The 25,212-nt window shown below is 39.5% G+C and overlaps 1 pseudogene; it reads left to right on the plus strand.

The window, feature by feature from the left end:
- Nucleotides 1-2,019: 2,019 nt before the first annotated feature.
- On the plus strand, nt 2,020-24,822 carry LOC122274722 (annotated as a pseudogene).
- The last annotated feature ends 390 nt before the right edge of the window (nt 24,823-25,212 follow it).

Consider the following 25,212-nt stretch of genomic DNA (forward strand, 5'->3'; position numbering starts at 1 on the left):
ACATTTCCATTTGAGGGACCTCGAATTTTGTTGGCAACAGTGCAACCGTTACCTTGGCACTATAGGTTAAATTTGAGTTGATGAGTAGCTAATCTACTTATGAGGAGGCGCCTACCCTTTTTGCCATCTTCTCGTACTTATCCATAAGGCCTTGCAGCTTGTGGTGCATCTTTATCTCTTTCTTCTTCCTAGGCGTCTACCCTGCCATCACTCTTGGACTTTCCTTGTTCGTTCCTACTTGACTCTACTTCATCTTGTAGTTCAGTGTTGACTTGTCTCAGAACTTCATTCTCACAATGAAAATTCTCAACTTCCTTCGCCATCATTCTCATATATTCCTTCATCTCTAAAAAAGCATCCTTCCATGTCTTTTGATATCGCTTCCTGTTTGCGGGTTGCTTGTGAACGTGTAGTAGCAGGCATACAAATGACACATTACGTCTATAGAGATCCCACAGACGGTGCCACTGTTAAGGATATGTTTTGTATGCCTGGGTTAAGTTCCTATGACTCGGGCCAGGATGTTTATTCCTGTGATCACAAAGACAAAGATGGGCTCGGTGGTGGTCTTGGGAGCCTCCATTCCCAAAATTAAAAGTTCTTTTGAGAGAATTGTTGAGGAATAATAGAGTTCAGAGAGGTTCATTCGTACTTAGATCATGGCTTTTATACGAGGTTTGAGGGGATATTCTCATACATTGTATCAGGGGTTTGTGTCATGCCCACAGTTGCCCTAGTCATGGACTTTAATTGGGCGTGGCGTCCAAGGTGACACCATTAATGCGGTGTAGCTTCTTGGACAATTGGCGATTGACGCATTCACTTCTTGTCCCCATTGTCAAAGAATAAAGGGTTGCCTGTGCTTTCCGTTCACTTGTCAACATGGATCCTTTAATGCTGGTCATCAAACGTGAGTGTTGGGATTGAAGCATCCCATCTATCCCACTCGACTTATTTTCCGTGCAAAGCATTCATTTTCTACTAATGTAGTTTGTGGGCCGCCCTTTTGATGATTCCTTGGGGGAATGTTCCAGTCCGAGTGGGCCCTTAATATCTGGCCTAGGCCCAACCCAGTTAGGGTGGGGGGGAATATCGCTTCCAATTATTATTATTGCATGCTTCTCAGGCTGATCCATAATCGCAACGTGTTAAAGGGCCCTAGGCAATCCCTCCGTTCTAGATCTGTATAGTCAGGTAATGCGATACAGTACTTATGGTAATAAATTAAAATGAATTAACTATATTTATGGCGAGCCATTTATATATAGTATGGTTTCACCACACGAAGGGGAAAAATATTACTTTATGTTCAATGATAAATTTTGATTAAAAAGAAAGAAATCACACCTAGCTAGTTACACCATATGTAAAACCAACAATTAATATACTCATTCTGCTGGTTAATGATCCCGTTTGGTTCAAAATAATAAAATAAAAATAGAAGACTAATTCCAAGATTCTCATGCCAATAGGGCTCAAAAACAGACAAGCATCGATCTGTTCCTAACCCAAATTAATAGAGGAATAGGTTTAAACAAGGCAATCAGATAACAGCAACAAAGTCTCTACACATAAAACACATAATCTTCCATTTTTTTTGCTCCCACACAACCGTTCTTCCTCTTGCAAAACAATATACCATAAAATAAAGAACGCTTTTGCATGCAGTACTTCAGGAGCCAATCAAATGCTAGATTGGTAGGCATCACATCATAAACAAGTTGATCATAGGCACACATTATTCCGTTAATCTAAGGGTGAAAATCTCTAATAATATTATTAGATTGCTTCGCCACTTTAACCCAAATTATAGATTGCTTCGCCCCTGCTATTATCATTCTTGGCTTACATATATGGTTGCCGGCATCTATTTGTTTGTATTTGCTGTCTATTATAATTTATTCTAAATCAAGAAGCTTCCTCTTCTTTCCCAGTACGCGACACACAAGCGTTATTTAGCATAAGATTGATTCAGATCAAAGTTGTTTAGTCCTCTGAGAATTGCATCTTTTGTTAGGCATGGCTCTAGCTGCTGTAGGAGAGAGAACATTGAAGGAGACACCAACATGGGCTGTTGCTCTTGTTTGTGCCTTTTTTGTGATCATTTCAGTTCTTCTTGAACTGGGGATTCATTCTCTTGGAAAGGTAAGACTTTTATGCTTGTGTAGTTATGCAACTATATACTAAAAGTTTTTCTGTCCAGTTTTAGCTGATTGAAGGCCAGCATGAACACTAGTACACATTTTTGGATCGATGCTGACTGACATTGTTATGATGAAACATTCGTGACATGTAGTGGTTTCAGAAGCGCCAGAAGAAGGCCATGAGCGAGGCTTTAGAGAAGATAAAGGCTGGTAATTAAATCATTTGTAATCAAATCGTGTTGATGATTGAAAATATATACTTAAATAAAAGTTAATTATTTTGATTTTTTATTATGAATTGGATGCAGAGTTGATGCTACTAGGCTTCATATCTCTGCTAATAACATTTGGGCAACAACACATTGCGAAGATATGTATCCCTGAGAAAGTGGGCAACGTATGCTTCCATGTAAAAAGGAGTACTACCCCAAGGAAGAAGATAACTGAAAATATGAGAATGGTGGTGGTGACAGGAGAAAGCTATTGGGGTATGCCGGAGATGTTGTATGGCGGTTGGTACTTGCCCCAACTGGTGGTGGAAGTGATCATTGTTCTGAATATGTTAGTGAAATATATATGTATATGGAAATATATATATATATATATATACGAATTTCATTCTAATATATATATATATATATATAGTAGCTAGTACCATGACTTCTGTAAGAAATGTTAAGAACCAAAAAAAGGAAGATGAAGAAGATTACACCATGGAGGAGCAGAGAAACATTATTCTCTATTTTTTGTATATTGAAAGAAAGATAGAATCACACACCAATAGTAGCCTTCGCACTACACATATATACACCCTATACACTACCTGCCAAAAGAGGCACCACACACTGCTACTGGCCAACAGGCAGGACAACACTACATAGCAGACCTATTCTGCTTCCCACTATCCTTTTACTGCTATGTACTGCTTGGCAGTGAAAGGATACAAAAATGAAAGAATACAAAAGAAAGGTAGCACACTTTGGAAAATAATGTGTAGCAAATTAAGATGATAAACGACATCCAGCTTTAGTAGGCCCTAATACCCTCCCACAAGATGGAGAATGTAAGTTAACAATTCCCATCTTGCTTAAGTGAGTTTGCAGAAGATAGGATGTAAGTGCTTTGGTGAGAAGATCTGCACACTGAAGGTGAGAGGGAACATGAGCTGTGGTGATGGCACCCTCAAGTATCTTGTCTCGAACTAAATGACAATCTAGCTCGATATGCTTGGTACGCTCGTGAAATACTGGATTTGCTGTGATGTGCATTGCTGCTTGATTGTCACAGAACATTGTGGCAGGTTCTGGATGAGATACTTGTAGGTCAGTGAGAATAAATCTTAGCCAACTGAGTTCACAGCAAGTAGCTGCCATGGCTCTATACTCTGCCTTAGTTGAGCTTCTTAACACAGTATTTTGCTTCTTAGATCCCCAAGAAAATGCAATAACCTGTCACTGATCTTCTTGTGTTAGGGCAGGATGCCGAGTCAGAGTTGCAGTAAGAACTAAGTTGTAGGACTGAGGAGGATGATAATAGCAAGCCTTGGCCAGGTGCAGCCTTAATATATCTCAATACCTTCTGAGCTGAAGCTAGATGAGTTGTTGTAGGTTGGTCCATAAATTGACTGAGAGTTTGAACTGGATAACTAATGTCTGGTTGAGTAATTGTTAGATAGAGCAATCTCCCAATTAATCTTCGATAGATGGAGGGATCAGCAAGCTGTGTGCCAGTGTCCCTACTCAGCTTCAAGTTTTGGTCCATGGGAATTTTTACTGGTTTGGCCTCCAGAGTTCCAGAATCTGTAAGTATGTCAAGTGCATACTTGCGTTGGCAAATGTGAATACCTTCTGAGGATCTAGCTACCTCTATCCCAAGAAAATACCTTAAAACTCTAAGATCTTTAATTTTGAATTTATCATGTAGGGAATCTTTGATGGCAGCTATAGAGTTTAGTGAGTCACTAGCAACTAAAATATCATCCACATATATGAGTAGGGCTGTGAAGGAGTTCTCAGTTGCTAGAGTGAATAAACTATAGTCTCCCTTGGATTGAACAAAACCAAATTCTAGCAAGAAAGAGGTCAACTTTGCATACCATTGCCTAGAGGCTTGTTTCAAGCCATACAAGCTTTTGAGCAGCTTACATACTTGGTGAGGGTTTCCTTTTGTGTATCCTGGTGGTTTCTTCTTGTAGATGTCTTCCTCCAAATCACCATGGAGGAAGGCATTACTAACATCAAACTGATGTAAGTGCCAACCTTGGGTTACAGCAATAGAAAGGAGGCATCTCACAGTGACCATTTTGGCCACAGGTGAGAATGTCTCATTGTAGTCAATCCCCTCTTGTTGAGTGTACCCTTTTTCTACCAATCTAGCTTTTAGCCTTTCCACACTTCCATCAGAATTTCTCTTTACTTTATAGACATATCTGCAGTCAATAACTTCCTTGTCAGGAGGCAAGTCTGTGAGCACCCATGTTTCATTTTGTTCCAAGGCCAACAACTCAGCATCCATGGCATTACTCCAATTAGGATCCTTTATGGCTTGTGAATATGAGGTAGGTTCAGATGCAATTGAGAGGCTAGAGGAGAAAACTTGTAATTGTGGTGAAAAAGATTTGTAAGATAAAAAATCATGTAAAGGGAAAAAAAAAATTAGTGAGAGGAGAGGATACCTTGTCCACAGATTGGCCATGTGATGTGAGTGCAACTTGTTGGCAATGGAAGTCTTGGAGGTAAGTGGGTGCTGTTCTGGTCCTACATGACCTTCGAATGGCAGGTTGAGATGGAAGGGAAGAGTTGCTATCAGCAGGAGACTCAAGAGGAATAGAAGAGGATGGATTGTCTGGCTCAGGACCAGGTGATGAAGTAGTGCCAATGGTATGCTAGAGAGAAGGAAAAGGGTCATAAAAATCCTGTTCAACAGTAGATGAAGGATGACAGGTAGGGTTTGTTTGAAATGGATTGGAAGCAGGATTAGGTTGAGTTGGAGAAGCAAGTTCAATGGAGCAATAGGATTGAAAAGGGAAGATTTCTTCATGAAAAATGACATCTCTTGAAATGAAAGTGACTTTAGTTTCCAAGTCCAATAGCTTGTATCCCTTGACCCCAAATGGATAGCCTAAAAAGACACATTTCCTTCCCCTTGGATCAAATTTCTTTTGACCATGGGATAAAGTAGATGCAAAACAAAGGCATCCAAAAATTCTCAAATGTGCATAGTTAGGCTTAATGGAAAATAGGACTTCATAAGGGGTCTGATTAGCAAGCAAAGGGGTTGGACACCTATTGATGAGATAAACTACAGTGAGGATGCAGTCACTCCGAAAGGTTAGTGGTAAACCAGATTGGAAAAGCAAAGCTCGTGCCATATTTAAGAGGTTTTGATGCTTCCTTTCCACAGTGCCATTTGTTGGGGTGTCTCAGCACAGGTCCTTTGGTGAATGATTCCCTTTTGATTAAAAAAATTAGTCATTTTAAATTCAATGCCATTGTCACTGCGAATGGTCTTTATTTTCCTTTCAAACTGAGTTTCCACCAAGTTACAAAAAGACTCAACACATTTTCTTGTTTCAGATTTGCTTTGCAGGAGGTAAACCCAAGTGGTTTTAGAAAAATCATCTACAATGGTCAAGAAAAACCTTGTGCCATCATAAGATATGGTAGAGCATGGCCCCCAAATGTCACAGTGAATCATCTCAAATATAGAGGTGGACTTATGTGAGCTAGTGGGAAAAGGGAGTTTACCTTGCTTAGCAAGGGGACAAATATAACAAGGAACGTTTGTATTAAAATTTCATCCTTTCCTTACAATAGGATCCTCAATTAAACCAAGTCTAGAATAAGACATGTGGCCTAGGCGACAATGCCAGAGGTCACTGTCTTTCCTGTTGCTTCTAGCAGAAGATGAAAAAGGATGAAGAGAAGGGGATAAAACAGATAAAGCATCTGTCATAGCACTAGGGGAAATTGTGGTGGTTAGGAGGTGGTACAAGTTGCACTTCATTTCACCCATCCCAATCGTGGTCCAAGTGGAAAGGTCCTGAGTAAAATAAGTATTTGTCAGATCAAACAACAAGCTTGTGTTTTAGTGAGTCTTTTAACAGAAATCAAGTTGAAAGAGAATGAGGGAACACACAAAACATTCATAAGGGTAAGTTTTTCTGTGACCTTGACAGTGCCCAAATGAGTGACAGGCATGCAGGTACCATTAGGTAATTTCACAGAATATGAAACCTCTACAGTAACTGAGGTAAAGAGGGAGTGGCTACAAATCATATGGTCTGTAGCACCTGAATCAATGATCCAGGGCATGTTGGTGGAAAGAGCAGTTTTATGTGCAAAAGAAGAATGAGTGGGAAGCATACCAGATAATTTTGAGGCCTTAGGGATACTGACACTAGTTTTAAGAATGTCTTGAGCTTGGTTAACTGAAGGAGAAACACTGGGAGGATCCTTTTGTTGAAGCAAGTTCATGAGCTGCTGGTATTGCTCCTTAGTGAAACTGACTATGTCCTCGTGACCTTCCTCTTGGTAGTGGTCACTAGATAAGCTGGTTTGATTGGCAGAAAATTTCATCACTTGGTCCCCTTTTCCTTTGTGCAGTTTGTGTCCTGGGGGTATCCATGGAGCTTGTAGCACTTCTCAGCTACATGGCCAGTCATGTTACAATGGGTACAAGTAGGAGCTTGAGCATTACCAACTTTAAAACAGTTATCTAGTAAGTGGCCTTGGATATGGCAATGGGTGCAGTAAGGTCTATCCTTCTTTTGGTAAGGTTTGGCATTGGTCTTAAAGTATGGATAGGGAGTTTTAGTAGCCAAGGCCATGGAATCAGAGGATGGAGAATAGGTGGTGAGGAGATTGTGTTGTTCTTGTTGCTGAATCAAAGAGAACACTTTATTGACAGTGGGAAGGGTTTCAATGAGCATGATCTGGTCTATAGAGTTAGCATATTGGTCATTCAACCCCATAAGGAATTGTATTACACAGTCACGCTGGTATCTATTATTCAAAACATTAAGCTGTCCACAGGTATAGATAGGAACAGGGTCATAGATAGAAATTTCATCCCACAAGGTTTTGAGGTTACCATAATAGGTGCTCATAGAGTCACGGTCTTGCTTCAGGTTTGATAGACTTCTCTTCAACTGAAAAATTCGTGGTCCATTTTGTTGGGTTAAACGGTCCTTCAGTTCTTCCCAGATGACTCGAGCATCATCTACAAATGCTACACTTGACTTTATGTTAGAACTTATTGAGTTCTGAATCCAAGAAACTACCATGTCATTGCATCTCTCCTATACATCAAAAAGGAGGTCATCTATGTTAGCTGGTTTGGAAATGCTTCCATTGATGAACCCCAGTTTATTTTTTGCTCTAAGTGCTCGACGCATTGCTCGAGATCAAGTAGCATAGTTGTCAGTTGTGAGGAGATCAATAAACAAGCATAATGGCAGTGTTGTCACCATTCTCAACTTGGTAAGGGTTGTTTGGGTCTGAAAAGTTTACGTAAGGTGTATTTGTATTTGTAATTGGGTTTTTTGTGTTTGTAGAGTAGTTCTCTTCCATGGTGAATCAGAGGGAGTATTATCAACAAGATGGGTAGAGCCTAAGCTCTGATACCATGTAAGAAATGTTAAGAACCAAAAAAAGGAAGATGAAGAAGATTACACCATGGAGGAGCAGAGAAAAGTTATTCTCTGTTTTCTGTATATTGAAATAAAGATAGAATCACACACCAATAGTAACCTTCGCACTACACATATATACACCCTGTACACTACCTGCCAAAAGGGGCACCACACACTGCTACTTACCAAAAGAGGCACCACACACTGCTACTGGCCAACAGGTAGGACAGCACCACATAGCAGACCTATTCTGCTTCCCACTATCCTTTTACTGCTATGTACTGCTTGGCAGTGAAAGGATACATAAATGAAAGAATATAAAATAAAGGTAGCACACTTGGAAAAATAATGTGTAGCAAATTAAGATGATAAACGACATCCACCTTTAGTAGGCTCTAATAACTTCAAAAGGCAGGCAGGTCTTATCTTTATATATAAATAATATATATACATATATATGATCTTGTTTGTGGATTTCAGAACAAAGTAGCGTTGATCTCACAGTCCGGGGTACACCAACTCCACATCTTCATATTTGTGCTTGCGGTCTTTCATGTTCTGATCTATGGTGTTATTACCACGGCTCTGGCAAAGGCCAAAGTATGTTGCCGCTCTCTGATTCTAATATCTACAAAGCGACATATATGCATGAAGATTAATTCAGTTTCATTTTTTTTATCCTACAAAAAGGCCGGGGATGGAGCATTAATAACCCCAATATATTCAAAATACAAATGATCTATCACTTCATGTACATGCAAATGAAGAAATGGAAAGCGTGGGAACAGGAGACCACATCTCTGGAATATCAATTTACCAATTGTACTAATTATGATCATTCTTAGGAAAAATATTAAATCAGTTGTTATTTATTTATTTATTTATTTGAAGTGGTTGATGAGTTGGTGTGTTGTTGTACGTACGTAGATCCCTCTAGATTTAGGTTTGCTCGTCAAACTTCTTTTGTTCGATCGGCGGCATAGCGGCTTCTCAACAACACCTGGTATCAGATGGATTGTAAGATGTATTCTTCTAAGATTTCATTAATGATACATACATATTTTTGAAAGGCACTGCATGTACGTACGTACATAGACATTAAAGTGAGATATTAATTAATATTAATTGTACGTTTCGTGTATTGTACACCTAACCGAGATGAATATTAATATTAATGCTTTTTCTCAGGTGGCATTTTTTAGGCAATTCTTACGTTCGGTAACGAAGGTTGACTATCTGACCATGCGTCACGGATTTATCAACGTAAGTGGCCATCTTTTTCTATCTGTCATGTGCATCACCGGTTCCTGGCCTGGCCTCTTCCCTTTTCCCCAATTAATGATCATCACTATATATACATATAAGACGATCGAAAATATTTATTATATTACATCATGAAATTACTTTGGCAGGCCCACCTCGCACCAAATAGCAAATTTAACTTTCATAAGTACATCAAGAGATCAATGGAAGATGATTTTAAGGTGGTCGTCGGAATTAGGTACGTACGTATAATAACCTGATCTCTCTCTCTCTCTCTCTCTCTCTCTGTCTCTCTCTGTGCGTGGCCTTGCCGACTCATCATCATGATGTACATGTGTGTATTAACTATTTGTGTTTGTGCTTATACTATATATATAGCCTAACAATGGATATATATATTGATATTACAGTTTACCATTATGGATATGCTGTATCCTCTTTCAGCTCTTAAACGTGTATAGTAAGGCATCTATCTCTCCCCCTATCTAGCTAATTAATTCCTTTCTTCATTAACTAATTATAGTTTTTATATATGATTTGATGATTTCCTCCATGCAAGCCTCAGTACTGACCAAAAGCTTTTATATATCATGTACTTATGAACAGAATGGTACACGCTTTCGGTGATATCATTCATACCGCTAGTGGTAAGACATTCTCTCAGGCTGCCTTTTGTTGATCTTTTCAAAGCTTTGTATAATTAATAAATATACATATATACATGATACACATACACACACATATATATACATGCATGACACATTACATACACGATAAATTTTCGAAATTTGATAATTGAGGATGGATCTAGCTAGCTAGCTAGGAGATAAAATATAACGTCTTTAATTAATTGGTTGTGTGGTAATTATATCGATCGATCGTCACTATTGTGTACGTACGTACGTACTGATCATGTGTGAGCTGGCAGATACTTCTAATGGTTGGATCAAAGCTTGAAGTTATAATCATGGAAATGGCTCAACAAATACAAGATCGAACAACTGTGGTGAAAGGAGCTCCTGTGGTAGAGCCTAGTAACAAATATTTCTGGTTCAATCGACCCGACTGGATTCTTTTCTTGATACATTTTACCTTGTTTCAGGTACGTACCTCTAACTACTACATGACATCCAGCTGTCGAGACATCAAAAATAATTTAATTTGACTTGACTAGTAACCAAACCAAATTGTAACTGTAATTTGGATCCATCCCATGACCCGTATATGTTAAACAAATAAAGTCAACAATATATAAATTATAAGGTGAAGTATAGATTTGAGCATAAAACAAGTGAATTGCGAAATTAAGTGTTTATATCATAATTGTTGAGGGAAAAATGAGCGTATTGGCATATTCTTGTGAAAACCTGTGTAAAATAGTGTTGTAACAAGTGTTGTTGCGGAAAGGCCTGATGAGTGCTCATTATTGGTCAAAAGAAGGTGACTTTGCTTGACCCTCGCTCGACAGGGCGCTCGAGCGAACTCAGGCAAATTGAATCGCTCGACCCTCGCTTGACATGCAGCTCGAGCGAACTCAGGCAGAGTCAACCGCTTGACCATCGCTCGAGCAAACCCAGGCAAAGTGTGTCGCTCGACCCTCGCTCGACACTGAGTTCGAGCGAATTCAGGCAGAGTCAACCGCTTGATACTCGCTCGACAGGGCGCTCGAGCGAACTTAGGCAGATTGTGGCGCTCGACCTTCGCTCGAGCCAATGTTCCAGATCACTTACAATGTAGGGTTTTGAAGCGCCTCATTTGATGGGAACTATAAATAGAACAACTTAACTTCTGTTCTTGGGTGGAGAATCAGAGCAAAAACCCTAAGGGCCTCCAAGAACTTCTTAGAGCAAACTCTCCCCCATTTGGTTGATTCTCTCTTGGATAAACATTTCTCCACCACAACACATTCAAAATCAACTCTTACTTGAGTCCATTGAAGTGGACATTTTTGTTGTCCGGGAGAGTCCGGAGCTGCCGTTGATGCAGAGATCAAGAGGTTCTCGTGGGAAGCTATAGGAAGGTTGGAGTTCCGACACTACATGCGTGTAGAGATCGAGTGGGTCACTCGTGGTGTTGCAAGCCAAGTTTAGCTACTACAAAGGTTTTGTGAGTGTCTCTAAATTGGTTGTAACAAACTAAAATTTCTATAGTGGATTTGAGGTGGTGTCTTACACCCGGAGTGGTTTTAGATTTTGAAGATGTTCTTCAAATGAGTTTCCACTCCGTGATCAAAATCATGTGTTGATTATTTGTATTATTTGATTCATTTATTAACTGCTTATTTGTCTAATTTTCAAAAGGCCATAAAAATTGGATTACACCTATTCACCCCCTCTAGGTGTAGTGTTGGGTAGAACCACTACTTTTTCAATTGGTATCAGAACGGGTTCACTCCGCTAGGATTTAGTTTCTGAGTGTGATCCTGCTGTACTGGTTTAAATGGATAGGTCTCAATCACTCACATCTCCACCATTTTTTGATGGAAGCAACTATGCGTATTGGAAAGTTTGAATGAGAGCTTTCCTTAAGTCTGTGGATGAACGAGTGTGGGCTTCTGTAACAAATGGATGGAAACAACCGGTTGTAGTCATTGAGGGAGTCCAAACTACCAAGTGTGTGGAAAATTACTCTAGGGATGAAGTCAATGGGTGTAGTTGGAATAGCAAAAACTTGAATGCGATGTTCATGGCCGTGTCCCAGGAGGAGTTCAAGAGAATCTCCATGTGTGAAAATTGCAAAGAGGCATGGGACATTCTTGAGGTTACCCATGAAGGTACCAAGGCTGTAAAGAATTCTAAACTTCAAATGTTAACCACCAACTTTGAAGAACTTAGGATAAAGGATGATGAAACTTTTGATGGCTTCTATTGCAAACTTAATGATATTGTCAATTCTCATTTTAATTTAGGGGATAGAATTCCTGAGGATAGAATTATGAGAAAAGTCCTTAGATCTCTTCCTGAGAGGTTTCGTCCCAAAGTCACTGCGATAGAAGAAAGCAAAGACTTGGACAACATGAGAATTGAAGAGTTGGTGGGTTCTTTACAAACCTATGAATATACCTTCCTATGGATAAGAAAAACAAGTCCATAACCCTCAATGCTATTAGAGAGGAGTCTGGTGAATCTTCTGACGAACTTGCCATGAGTGACAAGGAGATAGCATTTTATGCTAAAAAATTCAGGAAGATGTTTGCCCAGAAAAACCCAAGACAGGAGAATAGAAGGTTCAAAGGTTTCAATGGAGGTTCAAGTTTAGAAAACCGAGAAGGGAGCTATAAGCGAGAAACTAGAGTTGTCAAGGACAATATTCAGTGCCATGAATGTCATGGTTTTGGTCACATTCGATTTGAGTGTGCAAATTACAAAAAGGCCAAAGAGAAAGCTAATGCTGATTCCTTGACTGATAGTGAGTCTGAGTCAAGTGACTCACAAGAGAGTTCTCCTAGGAGGAAAAATCTCAACTACATGGCTTTCACTTCCTCTGTTGTAGGGAAAAGTCATAGCAGTGAATCTGTGGTTGAAATTGAGAGTGTTTCTGAAAATGAATCCGGGGATGAAGATGACTTGAAGGAAATCTATGAGAAGTTGTATAAGGAATGTGTGAAATTGAGGAAACTCAATAAAGCACATATTGAGGAAATAGATTTATGTAAAAGAGAAAATGAAGGACTTCAAGGCAAATTAAGAGAAGTCATTGGTCTAACAGATGAGTTACAAAAGAGGAATGTGACTTTGGAAGATAAAGTGACAACTCATGAAAATGAGCTAACTTTGTTAAATACTAAGTTGCAGAAATTCTCCATTGGGACAAACCAGCTTGACAAACTCCTAAGTTTAGGAAAGTCCTCTAGTGATAAGAGTGGTTTAGGCTATTTTGAAGAGAATCCTGATGCTCCTTCAAGCTTAAAAGCTTTCGGTAAAAATGTGAAAACCACAGTGTTTGTTCCTGAAATGACTGAGAAAAGGAAGGCACATCCATCTGTAAAGGGTAAGAAGCCTTTGCAAGTGCAAAAGTCTGTTCCTCCTCCCAAAAGACAAGGAGCTCGCAACATGAGCCCTATATGTCATCATTGTGGGAAGCTAGGCCATATTAGACCAAACTGTTTTAAATTAATGAGTCACTTTGTGCATGCTCCTGCATTCGTTAACAGTAGAACTGCTTATCCTTCTGGAAGGGGTAAGAATTACATGAATAACCCCAAGAATGTCTCAACCTTCTTGAGACAAAGAGTTCACAAAGCAAGCCCTGTGTGTCATCATTGTGGTAAGATTGGTCACATCCGACCAAATTGTTTTGAGCTCACGAGGCACACCAAGAGAATTGAAAAGCCATTCTCAAGAAAATGGATACCAAGGTGGATCATTCAAAAAGGAAAGACGCAAGCCACACATGGCTTTGGTGCTGTAGACTGACAGGTATGCATTACATGCATTACATACATTACATGCATTTTTGTTTTATTTTGTTGTTGATTCTTTTTTTTTTTTTTTGTTGTCTAGTTTCTTTGTCGTTGTTTGCTGCTTGTACATGCACTCCATGATTGCGCTATATAATAGTGGGGTTGTTAATTCTAAAATCTAGGTGCATGTGTCTTTTGAGATTTGTATCATATACCTATATTTTACAAAGGTTTGAAACATAAGTATCTCTTGTAATATGTGACTGGCATCACACACTTCACTCCAAACTCGGTCAATTGACATTTCACCACTTGTGAGTTTACTGGGGAGGCAATCAAAGGTGGTAGGAAGCTCTACCTACATACAGAATTGACCACGGGCTAGATGACCTCATCATGGTTCGCTTGTGCAAAAATATGTATCTCAAAAGGAAAAAGAAAAGTGAAGTTGTAATAAAAAAAATAAAAAAAATGAAAAACAGAATAAGTTTTCTGTTTTCTTGAACATACTGAGACAAGTATTTAAACAGAAAGATTCAGGTCCTAACAACATTGGGTTTGACTTTCTGTATCTTGAAAGAGCTTCTCAAGCACTTATAGTTTCATGTTCAGCCCAACCCCACTCACACCTTACGGTTGAAATTTCTTGATTGACCAAGGACCGCTTTAAACACGCACGTCTATATTACTTGTGATACTTTGTTTTTAACTGCGTGTTTTATGGGAATATGATGCTCCTCTACATTTGATATGTACTCTTGGTGTGAAAATTGACATTCTCAGTATTTGTCCAAGTCATGTGAGTGTTGTGTGATTCAAAACTGGGCCAAATGTGCTTTTCTGGTGGTCTCGCTCGACCCTTGCTCGACTCTGCTCGAGCGAAAACTGCTCGACAGCCGCTCGAGGGTTTTAAGTTCGCTCGAGCGAACACCTGTTTTAAAAACATAGCGCCGCTCGAGCACAGTGGCTTTTTCCAGTTTTTCTCCCTCCCGTGTGATTTTCTTCCTCGTTTTCTCAAATTTCTTTGTTTAATCTTGTGTTTTCCTTCCGAAATCATCTCCAAATCAAGGTAAAACCCTTTCTCTTTTGTATTTTCATGATTTGATACTTTTTATTTTGGGTGTTTTTCCGTGTGTTGTGCATATAGGTTTCGGATTGGGTTTTTGAGATATTTCTTCGATTTTTTTCCAATTTTTGGTTTATTGAGGCTCTTGTGGAGTCATTGTTGGGTTTTTGAGTGTATTTAGGAGGCTTTTGAAACTCCCATGGGTTTATGCTCGAGTTTCTCACTTGGATGCACTCCAAGTGTTCGATAAAATGCCTAAATGAAGTGTGTATTCTCTTTTTCATCATGCATTGGCATAGCATTGTCCCCATATCTATTTCATGTCTATCCTAGGTTTGGGACATTGTTTAACTAAGCTTGCATTGGGTTTGAGGGTATTTTAGTTTAGAAGTGGCGTTGGCTTGCAAATGGTTGGCATTAGCATGCATGTTGGTCATGTACATGAGTTGGCATTGGCATGCATATGGGACACTTTGGACTAGGCATTTATCATTGATTTGAAAAATGAAGAGTAACATAGGGCATGCACCAAGTCTTACATTGTCGGTTGGCATTGTTGTATCAGCATGGTTGGCATACATTCATCACGTCTTTACATTGCCTTAGCCTTGTCTAACGTCATTGACTCTGTCTATAGCCAAAACCATGTCTCGACGTGTTCGTCCTCGCCAAAACCTCCCTGCACCCGCTCAAGCTGACTTCCATAGTGCCCGAGCCCAGGAGTTGTATTCTCAGAACTTCTCGCATCGTACTCCCATAGTTGAGCGTGAAGTGGCTTTAGGTGAGCTTACCGAGACTATCATTCCTCGCATATTTGAGTCTCGCCAGTGGCAGGCATTGACCACTGGTCATCCCACTCCTTCTGTGGAGTTGGTTAGGGAGTTTTACTCCAACATTCATGACGTGTCTGTTGATGACTCGTTTGAAGTCAGTCTCCGGAACGTTGTTTTTCGAGTAACTCCGGGCATGATAGTGACTCTACTAAATGCCCCTCGTGTGTCCTATCCCGAGTTTCTCTACTCACGGACATCTCCTCCCAGTCCACAAGTCATTGCTAGTTGTCTTTGTGGTCGACCTAGTAGTTGGGAAGGGACAACCCTTATTTCAACTGCTCGTTTTACACCTGATCACCTCATTCTCAGTAGGATTGTTCTTATAAACTTAGATCCTACTGGTCATAATAGTGATGTGGGTCTTGACCGTGCCATTCTGCTGTATGCCTTGATCAATGGTGTCTCCATTGATCTAGGAAGTCTTCTGTGTCAGGTTATTATTGAGGCGTATCGGTCCTCCAAAACACGGACTGGTTTGCCCTTACTGTGTCTAATCACCCGACTGGCCCTCTCCCAGTCTGTTGCTTTACATCCTCAGGAGCCTAGAATTGCACTAAATGCTCCTATTGGTCGTAGGACAGTCCAGCTGAGTCGTGCTCACACAACTCCACACCCTCTCCGTGTTGAGCACCCTCCTACTCTCTCTTCTCAGCCTTCGAGCTCCCGACCATCTAGTTCTCAACCGTCTACCTCGGCCCCTTCCAGCTCTCAGCCATCCTCTTCAACCCCCGGTTTGTCGGAGCCTAGTCTTCAGCAGGTACTTGAGTATCTAGCCCGCCTTGACGCCCGGTTCGATACTATAGATGCTACGGTTCACAGGCTCAATGTTAAAGTTGATCATCTGCAGCAGCTTGTGACCTAAAGCTTCAACGACATTGAAAGGCAGCTTAATGAGGATGATGAGGATGTCGATGGTGATGATTAAGACCCTTGGCCTCTTGTGACAAAAAGGGGGAGATATTGTTGAGGGGGAGTAGTACAGTAGTATTCACTCAGGGGGAGTGTGGAGTGTTACTTGTACTAACACATTGTTTTTTGGGGGAACAACAGCTTTTGGTTATGTCTGTTGATTTATATCTTTTGTTAGCTGCTGTTGTTTGACTAATGTATCTTGAACTCATTTTCTGATTTGTTGCTTAATGAAATATTTCTTTTCTAAAACCTGTACTTGACATGACTGTTCATGAACTATGATTTGAGAATTGCAAACACGTTTTTGTGCATATGTGAATGGGTATGTTTAACCGTTTGCTAAGCCTGTGCAGAAATATTTCAACATGTTCAAGAATATGGATCTAGTTGGGTGTGCTAGGATTAAGTCATATGTATAGGTTAGACGTTTTGTCACAGAAATGTCAAAGGGGGAGATTGTTGAGGGAAAAATGAGCGTATTGGCATATTCTTGTGAAAACCTGTGTAAAATAGTGTTGTAACAAGTGTTATTGCGGAAAGGCTTGATGAGTGCTCATTATTGGTCAAAAGAAGGTGACTTCGCTCGACAGGGCGCTCGAGTGAACTCAGGCAGATTGAACTGCTCGACCCTCGCTCGACATGCAACTCGAGTGAACTCAGGCAGATTGAACCGCTCGACCCTCCCTCGACATGCAGCTCGAGCGAACTCAGGCAGAGTTAACCACTCGACTATCGCTCGACACTGAGCTTGAGCGAACCCAGGCAGAGTGTGTCGCTCGACCCTCGCTCGACACTGAGCTCGAGCGAACTCAGGCAGAGTCAACCGCTCCATACTCGCTCGAGCAAACTTAGGCAGATTGTGGTGCTCGACCTTCGCTCGAGCCAATGTTCCAGATCACTTACAATGTAGGGTTTTGAAGCGCCTCATTTGATGGGAACTATAAATAGAACAGCTTGACTTATGTTCTTAGGTGGAGAATCAGAACAAAAACCCTAAGGGCCTCCAAGAACTTCTTAGAGCAAACTCTCCCCCATTTGGTTGATTCTCTCTTGGATAAACATTTATCCACCACAACACATTCAAAATCAACTCTTACTTGAGTCCATTGAAGTGGACATTTTTGTTGGCCGGAAGAGTCCGAAGCTGCCGTTGATGCAGAGATCGAGAGGTTCTCGTGGGAAGCTATAGGAAGGTCAGAATTCCGACACTACATGCGTGTAGAGATCGAGTGGGTCACTCGTGGTGTTGCAAGCTAAGTTTAACTATTACAAAGGTTTTGTGAGTGTCTCTAAATTGGTTGTAACAAACTAAAATTTCTATAGTGGATTTGAGGTGGTGTCTTACATCCGGAATGGTTTTAGATTTTAAAGATGTTCTTCAAATGAGTTTCCACTCCGTGATCAAAATCATGTGTTGATTATTTGTGTTATTTGATTCATTTATTAACTGCTTGTTTGTCTAATTTTCAAAAGGCCATAAAAATTGAATTACACCTATTCACCCCCTCTCTAGATATAGTGTTGGGTAGAACCACTGCTTTTTCAATAATATAACACGTAGTGCATGCAAATGTTCCAAGTTGTACGTGCCCATGCATCAGCAATACGTACAAGGTATCGATTCAAAAAATTTAGAGTATTTTTTCTAAATTCTAGGATTTAGATTGAGAAAGAGATACATACCTGCAAGAAATAAGTTCTATAATATCTATTAGTCATTTAACTATGATGTCCGGTAAACTCATAAATTAAGGTAATTATAAATATTATATGGTACGTACCGGCCTACTTTATATATATGTTTACCTTTCTCCCGCTTTTAAGTAAATTTATTTTCAAAAAAAAAAAAAAAACACTTAAAGTTGAAATAAAATTCGAGGAGATCGAAATCTACAATCTATATATAATTTTCAGATTTCATTTTTGGTAATTTTCCTCGATCCATATCTAATATATACATGCATGACAAATTTACATACACAATAATAGGTGGCTGTTTCCGTTTTTTTTTTTTTTTTTTTTTAATTTTCTTTTCTTTCTTTTCTTTTTTCTTTTTTGAAAAGGAAACAGTTATAATAATTTTATTATTAAAATTAGATAATTATTTTATAAAATATCTTATCTTTAAAATACATTTAAATATGCACGACAATTTATAAAATTATGGCCGTGTCAGCTTCGGTCAGTCATGTTGATGGATGAAAAATTAAGAGATTTTCTTTTTTCTTATCTCATACGTAATTATTAGAAGGTATTGCTTCTTAACATTGATATATATATATATATATATATAAAATAAAGTATCTTAAATCTAAGTACTCTGGAATTGGAGGCATTTAACCAAAATTTCGTTAATTTTCTTCATATATATATATATATAAATGACATTAAACGCTCTATCTAATTATCCTAAGCATGCAGCAGCTTGGGTCATGTGTTGTGAGTCTGTGATTATATTTCAATTCGAGCTAGCTGACTATTTTCTTTTCAATTTACAGAATGCGTTCCAAATGGCTTATTTTCTGTGGATTTGGGTAAGTGCAACTATATATTAATTTCCAACTCCGGACGTGCGTTGCATACATATATATATATATATATATGATATCTTTAAAATGATCAACATAAATCCTCCTATATATATTAAACTAATTAATTAAAAAATATTAATGCCAATATTGCAGTACGAGTTCAAGTTGACGTCTTGCTTCCACGAAATTTTGGCAGAAGTTTTGATTGTCAACGAGGATATTAGGCACCGTATTAGTTTAATTATGGAGGAATGTTAGGCACCGTTTGTTGTATATAGCTGATTTTCCATGTATAGTATTTGGTGGTATAGTTTATATAATAAAGAGAAAACTCAAGGCTAGGGTATTCGGAGCATGACAGTTTCTTGGTCCAAATACCCTAGCCTTGAGTTTTCTCTTTATTATATAAACTATACCACCGAATACTATACATGGAAAGTCAGCTATATACAACAAACGGTGCGTAACATTCCTCCATAATTCAACTAATACGGTGCCTAATATATTCCTCCATAATTCAACTAATACGGTGCCTAATATCCTCGTTGACAGCCCCTCTCAAATTGATGCCCGTAAATCAACAAGCATCAATTTGTTACTTAGGAAGTAATGTCGATGACGAGTGAGAGCCTTGGTGAAGATATCCGCAATTTGGAGTTCAGTAGAAATATGTGGAAGAGTGATAACACGAGTTTCAAATGCTTCACGGATAGAGTGACAATCGACTTCAATATGCTTTGTGCGCTCATGTAGACATGATTGGCTGTGATCTGAATAGCACTTGTATTATCGGCATGTAGAGGTGTGGGATCAGTCTCTGAAAAATCTAGCTCAGCAAGCATACCTTGAAGCCAAATAATTTCAGAACAAGCTAAAGACATCGCCCGGTATTCAGATTCCGTAGATGACTTAGAAACTCTGTCTTGCTTCTTACTCTTCCAAGAGATCAATGCATTACCTAAGAATACATACCAACCAGTGATAGAGCGACGTGTATCAGCACAACCAGCCCAATCAGCATCACTATAAGTGGCAAGACGAGTAGAGTTGCTAGTCGGGAAGAATAAACCACGGGCAAAAGTGCCCTGAACATAGCGTATGATCCTACGAACAGCAGCCAAATGAAGATGACGAGGAGTCTGAAGAAATTGACTAACTTGCTGTACAGCAAAAGAAATGTCTGGTCTAGTAATGGTAAGATAAACAAGGCTACCCACCAACTTTCAATATAAACTAGGATCAACAAGTAAGTCACCCTCCTCTTTGCGAAGCTTGACATTTAATTCCATAGGTGTATCAACAGAAGTAGCCTCCTGTAGGCCAGCTGTAGCCACCAAGTCACTAGCATACTTATGTTGATTGAGTGAAATACCAGAAGGACTACAATGTACCTCAAGACCAAGAAAATATGTGAGAGATCCAAGATCTTTCATATGAAAGGACTCTAAGAGATGAGTTTTGAGCTGGCCGAGTAAGACAGAATCGGAACCAGTGATCACAATATCATCAACATAAACTAAAAGAACAACAATACCCATGTCTGATTTCTGAAGAAACAATGAAGTATCATACTTGCTTTGTTTGAATGAAAATTGTAATAAAGTTGTGCGGAATTTATCAAACCAGGCCCTTGGAGCTTGCTTGAGACCATAAAGGGAGCGACGAAGCTTACACACATGTGAAGTCGGAGAGGTGAACAATCCCTGGGGTGGCTTCATGTAAATACACTCTTTAAGATCACCATGAAGGAAAGCATTCTTAACATCCATCTGATGTAGTGGCCAATCATTGGAAGCAACAAGAGCTAGAATCAGACGAACAATAGTCATTTTAGCCACAGGAGCAAATGTCTCTTCATAATTGACACCATATTCTTGATTATTCCCAAGTGCAACAAGTCGAGCTTTGTAACGTTCCAAACGTCCATCAGATTGGACTTTGACTGAATAAACCCATTTGCAACCTAGAGGAACAATGGTAGGAGGACATGGCTCAATGTCCCAGGTGTGATTGGCTTCTAAAGCAGCAATTTCTTCTTGCATAGCTTGTCGCCAACAATCTTGCTTGACAGCATGTGAGTAGCATGTGAGAATATCAAAATAGGATAATGTAGCAGTAAGAGCAGAAGCAAACCATCCATACCTATCCGGAGGTACTGACACTCGAGAAGAGCGACGTGCCAAGTGCTCTGAGGGTGTTGCAACTGATTGGTCCTGGAGTATGGTAGGAGCATATATCGGTGGAGCCATCGGAAGAGACTGTGGACGGGAGCGTCTCGTATACACAAAACCTGGTCTAAAGCGAGAACTGACGGGATGATGATCTGAGAATGGCTGTTCAAAGGAGGGGAGAATCACAGTAGAAGAGGATGACACAGAAGACACAGGAAAGAAATATTGATTTTCAAAGAAAATAACATTTCTAGAAATCCGTGTACGATGTAAAGTATGATCATAACACACAAATCCCTTTTGACACACATTATATCCCAAGAAAGCACAGCGGATAGATTGAGCAGATAATTTATGTCGCTCATGAGGAGTTAAATGCACAAAACATACACAACCAAATGTACGAAGGTAATCATAACTAGGTTGCATAGCAAATAAGCGGAAATAGGGAGACTCCATATTTAAGACTTGAGAAGGCAAACGATTAATCAAATAAGTAGCTGTTTTTAGAGCCTCGACCCAAAACATGGATGGAACAGAAGATTCTAACAAGAGAGTACATACCACATCAAGGAGATGACGATTTTTGCGTTCGGCTACTCCATTTTGTTGAGGAGTAGAGGGACATGAACGTTGATGAATAATACCCTTAGAAGCCAAGAATGTTTAAAACTCAGTAGACAAATATTCACCACTGGAATCTGTGCGTAATGTTTTAATAGAAGCAGAAAATTGATTGTCAACATACGCTAAAAATTCAGTAAAAATACGAAAGACCTCATATTTAGAGAGAAGAAAGTAAACCCAAGTAAATCTGCTATGATCATCAATAAAAGTCACATAGTATTTAAACTTTTCATGTGAAGAAACAGGAGAAGGTCCCCAAACATCACTATAGATAAGATCAAAGCAGTGAGATGCTCTACTAGCATGCAAAGGGAAGGGAAGAGTTTTGCTTTTACCAAGTTTGCAAGAATCACATTCAAGAGATAAAGAAGAACGATTTTTATTACCAAGTAAACTAAAGTTCAATACATGAGATAAGATTTGAGTATGGGGATGACCTAAACGACGATGCCATACCATACTAAGATCTGAAACATTATTACAAGCAAAAGACTTAATAGAAGAAACTGAAGAAAAATTGGGAACAGACAAATATAGTGGAAACAAGCGCCCCACTTTAGGTCCCTTCGCGATCGACTCCCCCGTTACCTGGTCCTGCACAACACAACCATCACCAGAAAAATTAACAGCACAATTATTATCAACTAATTGGCCAACAGAAATAAGATTCGTAGAAAGCTGAGGAGCAAGAAACACATCAGTGAGCTTCGAAGAAACATCTCCGACAGTAGCTATGGGCAAAGAGCTGCCATTGGCAGTCTGAATAGCAGATTTACCAGCGTAGGGCCGGACATGGCATAAAGCAATGGGATTATTAGTCATGTGATTGGAGGCCCCTGAGTCCACGTACCAGAGTTTAGTAGAATTGTTACCTTGGAACCCCATTGCTGATAATGTCGAAATGAGCATCTGTTGCACCATGTCGGGGGTGCAGTAATTCAAGGCAGGAGGTGCAGGAGAGCCATTTGCTGCAGAGGGTGCTGCGGGCAAAACAATAACTGAAGTCTGAAATGCTTGGGCATGACGATGTCAACTATAGCTTATGTTGCACACAGACGAGGACCCTCTATCAATTCTAAAAACTTGCAATAAGAGCAGAATTTCTTAGAACAATTGGCAGCAATAGCTTGAGTACTAAGACGTTGTTCTTCACGAAGTAACTCTCCAAAACAAATATCAAGAGAGGAAATAGGAAATCTGTTCAGTAAAGAGGAGCGAACAGATTCATATTCCGAACGTAGCTTCATAAGAAACTGATCACGGCAGCTAGTCACATAAAGAGTCTGAATAGTGCAAAGAGCGACATCGGGAACATCTGCTGTAACCAAATCAGCATATTCATGCCAAAGGGTCAGAAAAGCCGAGTAGTAGTCCTGGATAGACAGACTACCCTGTTGAAACATGGCAATCGCATGTTCTAACTGAAAGCGACGAGCATCATTATCTTGATGATAAACCCTTTTCAAGTAAGCCCACATAGATTGAGCGGAGCGATGGGGTCGCAAATTGGTGACAATATGGGGCTCCACGGAACCAAGAAGCCAAGACATGATGCGTGCATCAAGCACGACCCATGACGGAGAAGACCCGACATCCTAAGATTGTGTAGAAGCGGAGGGTTTGGCGACATCCGTGCCATCAATATGACCCCAAAGGTCTTTGCCCTTGAGAAAAAATTCAAACTGAAATGCCCAGGTATAATAATTTGTGCCCGTAAATTTAACACACACAGGTGCAGAATCCATTGGAAAAAAAAAATTGCTGAGACAAAAAAGATAGCACTAAAGATGCCAAAAAAGGAAGCTAATAAGATGCCCAGGCACTAAAGATGCTAATAAAAGGAAGCAAAATCACAAAAAAAAAAAAAAAAAGGAAGCTAATAAAACTGCCGAGAGGATACCGAAACTGTCAAGAGATAAATGCCCGAAAAGAAATGGACTGAAGAAAGTAACAGAGTGCACCGAAGACTGAGCCACGGACTGTGTGCTCGAAATACCACACAGAATCTCAAATCTAATCCATAATTTCACGTTGGATTGCTGAGAATTCTCCAGAAGGTGCCGACATACGAAACCGAGAGGGGAAGAGAAAGAAAAAAATACACGGGAAGAGAGGAGAGGAACCTGCAGAACCTACCGAGAGGAGAGGAGAGAAGCTGTTCTCGTGTGGTTTGTCGAGAACCTGGAAGAGAAATGAGACCGAGAGAAATGAGACTGAGAGAAACCGAGAGGAGAGGAACCTGCAGAACCTGCCGAGAGGAGAGGAGAGAAGTTGTTCTCGTGTGGTTTGCCGAGAACCTGCAGAACACGAAGCCAACAGAACCTGCAGAACCTGCCGAAAGACAACTCACAGAGTGCCGAAAGACACAGAACAGAACAGAGCAGCTTGGTCAAAAATTTCTGGAAAAAAAAAAATTCTGTAGGATCACACTACTAAGATAGACCGAAACACAAGAAAATTTTTAAGAAAGCTCCTATACCATGACAGTTTCTTGGTTCGAATACCCTGGTCTTGAGTTTTCTCTTTATCATATAAACTATACCACCGAATACTATACATGGAAAGTCAGCTATATACAACAAACGGTGCCTAACATTCTTCCATAATTCAACTAATACGGTGCCTAATATATTCCTCCATAATTCAACTAATACGGTGCCTAATATCCTCGTTGACATTGATAAGGGTTTTCCTTGGTGTAGCCCTTCTGGTATTACGTAGCTATATCACCTTCAATTCCCTCTCTATGCCTTGGTGACTCAAGTGAGTAGTTCTAACTTCTAATTAGCTCGATAATTAAATTACTAACAGAAATCAAGAGACTATATATATAACAGTATTGAAATATTTTCAGATGGGATCTCACATGAAAAAGACAATATTTGAAGAGCAAACAGCAAAAGCTCTAAAGAAATGGCAGAAGGCTACAAGGGAGAGGAAGAAGTTGAGGAAGACTGGGGCAGATGTTTCCTATACGTTCATGAGTGAAGAAAATACTCCAAGTCATGGCTCATCACCCACACACTTACTCCACAAGTATAAAACCCATTCTGCGGACATTGAAAGTCCTGATCTCGGCTCTCCTAGGGCTTACCATTCTGAAACCAAACTCTCAGAGATTGAAGGTCCTACATGTCTTTCTAGTGACGATATTCATGAACCAAGAAGACATGATAACAATCCCGGAATAAATGTTGAAGCTCATAATAATTATGGTGATTTCTCTTTTGTTAAGCCCTGATATTATTTGTTCAAATAAAGAGGTAGAAATGCATGGTCTTATAATATATACCAATTAAGACGGTTCTTTCAAATGGGAAGTAAATCCAACTTAATTCCTGTATAAACAAGAACAAAAATGAATAGCATTATTGAGTCTTTTTGCTTTGTTTTGTTTTTTGTTGCTTGCTCTGATCTTCAGATACATGAGCTTTATTTTCCCAAATTAATAATCATAATAATAAAAAGTTTGTAAGTTTAAAGTCTAAAATTCCTAATGTACTCCTGATTATGCACGCTAATATTGAACCAAAAAGGCTATTAGCTCAAGATTATAAATAATGAAAGTATTGACACAATAATTTGGTTACGGAGGGAAACTATTTCAAAAACTCTTAAAAAGTAAAACTCT

Source organism: Carya illinoinensis, chromosome 8, assembly GCF_018687715.1.
Source record: "Carya illinoinensis cultivar Pawnee chromosome 8, C.illinoinensisPawnee_v1, whole genome shotgun sequence".
Classification (NCBI taxonomy): Eukaryota; Viridiplantae; Streptophyta; class Magnoliopsida; order Fagales; family Juglandaceae; genus Carya; species Carya illinoinensis.